This window comes from Lolium perenne, chromosome 7 (genome assembly GCF_019359855.2).
Source record: "Lolium perenne isolate Kyuss_39 chromosome 7, Kyuss_2.0, whole genome shotgun sequence".
In the NCBI taxonomy this organism is placed as follows: Eukaryota; Viridiplantae; Streptophyta; class Magnoliopsida; order Poales; family Poaceae; genus Lolium; species Lolium perenne.
In genome coordinates this window covers 91865983-91871982 of record NC_067250.2, presented here as the reverse complement: position 1 = coordinate 91871982, position 6000 = coordinate 91865983, and positions in this window count along the sequence as shown.

Sequence of the window (6000 nt, the reverse complement as noted above, 5' to 3'; positions counted from 1 at the left end):
CTACTGCTAGAACCCGTAGTCCATAGGGGAACTACTCACGGAGCATGGCGGAGGCGATGGCGTTGATGGAGATGGCTTCCGGGGCACTTCCCCGTCCCGGCAGGGTGCCGGGACAGAGACTTCTGTCCCCCGAATTGGAGTTTCGCGATGGCGGCGGCGCCACAGTAACTTTTCTGGAGTTTCGTCAATTGGTACTGCTTTTTTAGGTCGAAAGGGATTTTATAGGCGAAGAGGCGGCGCAGGGGGACACCTGGGGGCGCCACACCCTAGGCCGGCGCGGCCAGGGTCTGGCCCACGCCGCCATGTGGTGTGGTGGCCCCCTGGCCCATCTCCGACTCTTCTTCGGTGTTCTGGATGCTTCCGGGAAAAATAGGAGGTTTGGCGTTGATTTCGTCCAATTCCGAGAATATTGCCCGAACAGCCTTTCTGGAACCAAAAACAGCAGAAAACAGGAACTGGCACTGTGGCATCTTGTTAATAGGTTAGTTCCGGAAAATGCATGAAATCATCATAAAGTGCAAGCAAAACATGTAAGTATTGTCATAAAACAAGCATGGAACGACAGAAATTATGGATACGTCGGGGACGTATCAGCATCCCCAAGCTTAGTTCCTGCTCGTCCCGAGCAGGTAAACGATAAAAAGAATAATTTCTGTAGTTACATGCTACTTACATAACCTTGATCATACTATTACAAAGCATATGAAATGAATGAAGTGACTCAAGGCAATGATCTATAGTTGCTAACAAGTAGATAACATATAGCAAAACTTTTCATGAATAATACTTTCAAGACAAGTATCAAAAGTCTTGCATAAGAGTTAACTCATAAAGCAATAAATTCAAAGTAAAAGCATCGAAGGAACACAAAGGAAGATTAAAGTTTCAGCGGTTGCTTTCAACTCTCAACATGCATATCTCATGGATATTGTCAACATAAAGTAATATGATGAATGCAAATATGCAAGTATGTAAGAATCAATGCACAGTTAACACAAGTGTTTGCTTCTAAGGTGGAAGGAAGTAGGTATACTGACTCAACATAAAGTAAAAGAATGGTCCTTCAAAGAGGAAAAGCATCGATTGCTATATTTGTGCTAGAGCTTTGATTTTAAAAACATAAAGAGAGCATAAAAATAAAGTTTTGAGAGGTGTATGTTGTTGTCAACGAATGGTAGCGGGTACTCTAACCCCCTTGCCAGACAAACCTTCAAAGAGCGGCTCCCATTTTATTTTATTTTTGGATGGCACTCCTTCCAACCTTTCTTTCACAAACCATGGCTAACCGAATCCTCGGGTGCCTGCCAACAATCTCATACCATGAAGGAGTGCCTTTTTATTTTAATTTTATTATGATGACACTCCTCCCAACCTTTGCTTACACAAGCCATGGCTAACCGAATCCTTCGGGTGCCGTCCAACAATCACATACCATGGAGGAGTGTCTATTTTTGTTAATTAATTTGGGACTGGGAATCCCATTGCCAGCTCTTTTTGCAAAATTATTGGATAAGCGGATGAAGCCACTAGTCCATTGGTGAAAGTTGCCCAACAAGATTGAAAGATAAAACACCACATACTTCCTCATGAGCTATAAAACATTAACACAAATTGAGAAGCATTTTGAATTGTTTAAAGGTAGCACTCAAGCAATTTACTTTGGAATGGCAGGAAATACCACATAGTAGGTAGATATGGTGGACACAAGTGGCATAGTGTTTTGGCTCAAGGTTTTGGATGCACGAGAAGCATTTCCTCTCAGTACAGGGCTTAGGCTAGCAAGGTTGTTTGAAGCAAACACAAGTATGAACCGGTACAGCAAAACTTACATAAGAACATATCGCAAGCATTATAATATTCTACACTGTCTTCCTTGTTGCTCAAACACTTTTACCAGAAAATATCTAGACCTTAAGAGAGATCAATTATGCAAACCAATTTTAACAAGCTTTACGGTAGTTCTCCACTAATAGGTTTAAACTACATGCAAAAACTTATGATCTACTTGAGAGCTCAAAACAATTGCCAAGTGTCAAATTATCCACGACATATGAGGCATTTTCCTTTTCCAACCAAATAAAGATAAGTATTGTAGCTTCCAACTTTTATCATTGAACATTAAAAGTAAAACGAAGAACAAGTGTTCATATGAAAAAGCGGAGCGTGTCTCTCTCCCAAACAAGGATTGCTAGGATCCGATCTTATTCAAACATAAACAAAACGAAAAATAAACACACAGACGCTCCAAGTAAAGCACATATGATGTGACTGAATAAAAATATAGTTTCAGGGGAGGAACCTGATAAGTTGATGAAGAAGGGGATGCCTTGGGCATCCCCAAGCTTAGACGCTTGAGTCTTCTTGAAATATGCAGGGATGAACCACGGGGGCATCCCCAAGCTTAGACTTTTCACTCTTCTTGATCATATATCATCCTCCTCTCTTGACCCTTGAAAACTTCCTTCACAACAAACTTCTCATAAACTTCATTAGAGGGGTTAGTACTCAAAAAATTTGAATCCACCTTGGTCCTGTAGTGGCACATTGCAAGAACTCAATAAGACATTAGCTACAGCCCTCTACGTCTAGAAAACCTCGCTTAAAGTCCACAAGAGACAATGCAAAAAACAGAGACAGAATCTGCCAAAACAGAACAGCCAGTAAAGACGAATTTTAATAAAATACTTCCGTTGCTCAAATCAGAAAACTCAAAACTAATGAAAGTTGCGTACATATCTGAGGAACACGCACGTAAATTGGCATAATTTTCTGAGTTTCCTACAGAGAATTAGACCCAGATTCGTGACAGATAGAAATCTGTTTCTGCGCAGAAATCCAAATCTAGCATCAACCTTCGATTAGAGGCTTCACTTGGCACAACAAAACACAAAACTAAGATAAGGAGAGGTTGCTACAGTAGTAAACAACTTCCAAGACACAAATATAAAACAAAGTACTGTAGCAAAATAACACATGGGTTATCTCCCAAGAAGTTGCTTTCTTTATAGCCATTAAGATGGGCTCAGCAGTTTTAATGATGCGCTCGCAAGAAATAGTATTGGAAGCAAAAGAGAGCATCAAGAGGCAAATTCAAAACACATTTAAGCCTAACATGCTTCCTATGCAAAGGAATCTTGTAAATAAACAAGTTCATGAAAAGCAAAGTAACAAGCATAGGAAGATAAAATAAGTGCAACATCGAAATTTTAAGCATATAGAGAGGTGTATTAGTACCATGAAAATTTCTACAACCATATTTTCCTCTCTCATAATAATTTTCAGTAGCTTCATGAATAAACTCAACAATATAACTATCACATGAAGCATACTTTTCATGATTTCCAAACACATAATTTTTATCAAGTTCAAGAATAGTGGAATTAAAACTTTCAAACTTACTTTTATTAATAATATAACAAGGTAGTTGATCAATCTCAAGAGATATGGGACTCATAGAATAAGTCAAGAACTCTCCAATCCCATTTTCATTAGTAGTACAATTAATATTATCAAGTAACATAGGACCATCATCTAGAGCTTTATCATAAACATTTGCTAAGCAAAATTCTTTAGTACCATGCATGTCGACATCAGGCACAAACAAAGCATTATCATAAGATTTATCAAAGTAGCATGGATTATCATAAATAACAGTAGCATAATTATTTTCACAAGTTTTACTCATAGGGAATATTTCAAGAGAATCCACAGGAACATAACATTCAACCTCTTTCGGTAAGCATGGAGGACAATCAAATAATGTAAGAGATAAAGAGTTACTCTCATTAGAAGGTTGGCATGGGTAGCTAATCCATTCTTCCTCCTTTTGTTCGTCGCTCTCCTCTTCTTTTTCATCCAATGAGCTTTCAGGTCCATCAATTTCCTCCTCTTTTTCATCCAATGAGCTTTCAGGTTCATCAATTTCATCTTCCACCGGTTCCTGCAAATTGTGAGTGCATTCTTGTGCATTAATGTGTCTCTCTTTATAATCAAGGATATAAGGATTCCTACTGTAGCATTCTATGCAAGAATTAAGGATAGTAGAGACATAATCTTTAAGGTCCTTACAAATAGCACAAGTTTCATAATTCTCAACCATGAAGGATTCTATCTCGGAGGCTCCCATAAATAAGACAAATTGTTCTACCTCTTCGAACCCATAATGAATATAGCAATTCCGATTATAGCTCTTAATTAAAAATTCCTCACTAGAGCCACATTGAAATTTAAAATGCTTATCCTGTTGAGAGCAACAGTTTATATCATGGCGTCTAAGCAAGATTCTAGCCATTGTATTCAATTTTTCTATCATAGCACTCATTGTTTTACCAGTTCTTGATTCTCTATAATTATTATAGCATTCTATAAGCTCCAAGTAGGTTGTAGGTTCTCCCATAACAGCAGTTTTTAATTTTTTGGTTTTTCAAATTTTTATGGATTTTTGGGTATATGAGACAAATAAAACAAGACAAAAATAAACTAAGCAAAAGTAAACTACGCAAACTAATACTAGATAGAAATAAACTAAGAACAAATAAACTAGACAAAAGTAAACTAAGCAAAACAAAATAAAATAAAACAGAGAGAGAGGTAGAGTGTACTCCCCAGGTGAACTTATGAGTAGAGCTATGCCTCCCCGGCAACGGCGCCAGAAAACAGTCTTGATGACCCACAAGTATAGGGGATCGCGATAGTCTTCGAGGGTAGTATAACCCAATTTATTGATTCGACACAAGGGGAGGTAAAGAATACTTATAAGCCTTAACAACTGAGTTGTCAATTCAGCTGCACCTGGAAAAGCACTAGCAACAGGGGTGATGTGAAAGTAGCAGTAATATGAGAGCAATAGTAACAGTAACACAGCAGCAGTAATAGCAATATGAGAGCAATGGCACCGGAAAATAGCTGATACTACTTCCAATGACATGTAGAACAAGTATATTATGATGAGAGATGGACCGGGGTTCCCAGCGATCTACACTAGTGGTAACTCTCCAATAAGTGACAAGTGTTGGGTGAACAAATTACAGTTGGGCAATTGATAGGAATCAAAGCATTAAGAAAGAACATCAGGCTTATTAATTATGTAGGCATGTTTTCCGTATATAGTCGTACGTGCTCGCAATGAGAAACTTGCACAACATCTATTGTCCTACCAGCCGGTGGCAGCCGGGCCTCAAGGGAAACTACTGGATATTAAGGTACTCCTTTTAATAGAGTACCGGAGCAAAGCATTAACACACCGTGAAAACATGTGATCCTCACATCACTACCATCCCCTCCGGTTGTCCCGATTTCTATCACTTCGGGGCCTTTGGCTCCGGACAGTGACATGTGCATACAACTTGTAGATACAATCTAAGCAATAAGTATAGAGCTCAAATCTAAGATCATGCCACTCGGGCCCTAGTGACAAGCATTAAGCATAACAAGATTGCAGCAACAATAACTTCACAAACTTTATAGATAGACTAATCATAATGTATCATCCATCGGATCCCAACAAACACAACACCGATTACATCAGATGAATCTCAATCATGTAAGGCAGCTCATGAGACCATTGTATTGAAGTACATGGGGAGAGTATACCGACATAGCTATCGCTAGAACCCGTAGTCCATAGGGGAACTACTCACGGAGCATGGCGGAGGCGATGGCGTTGATGGAGATGGCTTCCGGGCACTTCCCCGTCCCGGCAGGTGCCGGGACGTAGACTTCGTCCCCGAATTGGAGTTTCGCGATGGCGGCGGCGCCACAGTAACTTTTCTGGAGTTTCGTCAATTGGTACTGCGTTTTTAGGTCGAAAGGGATTTTATAGGCGAAGAGGCGGCGCAGGGGGACACCTGGGGGCGCCACACCCTAGGCCGGCGCGGCCAGGGTCTGGCCCGCGCCGCCATGTGGTGTGGTGGCCCCCTGGCCCATCTCCGACTCTTCTTCGGTGTTCTGGATGCTTCCGGGAAAAATAGGAGGTTTGGCGTTGATTTCGTCCAATTCCGA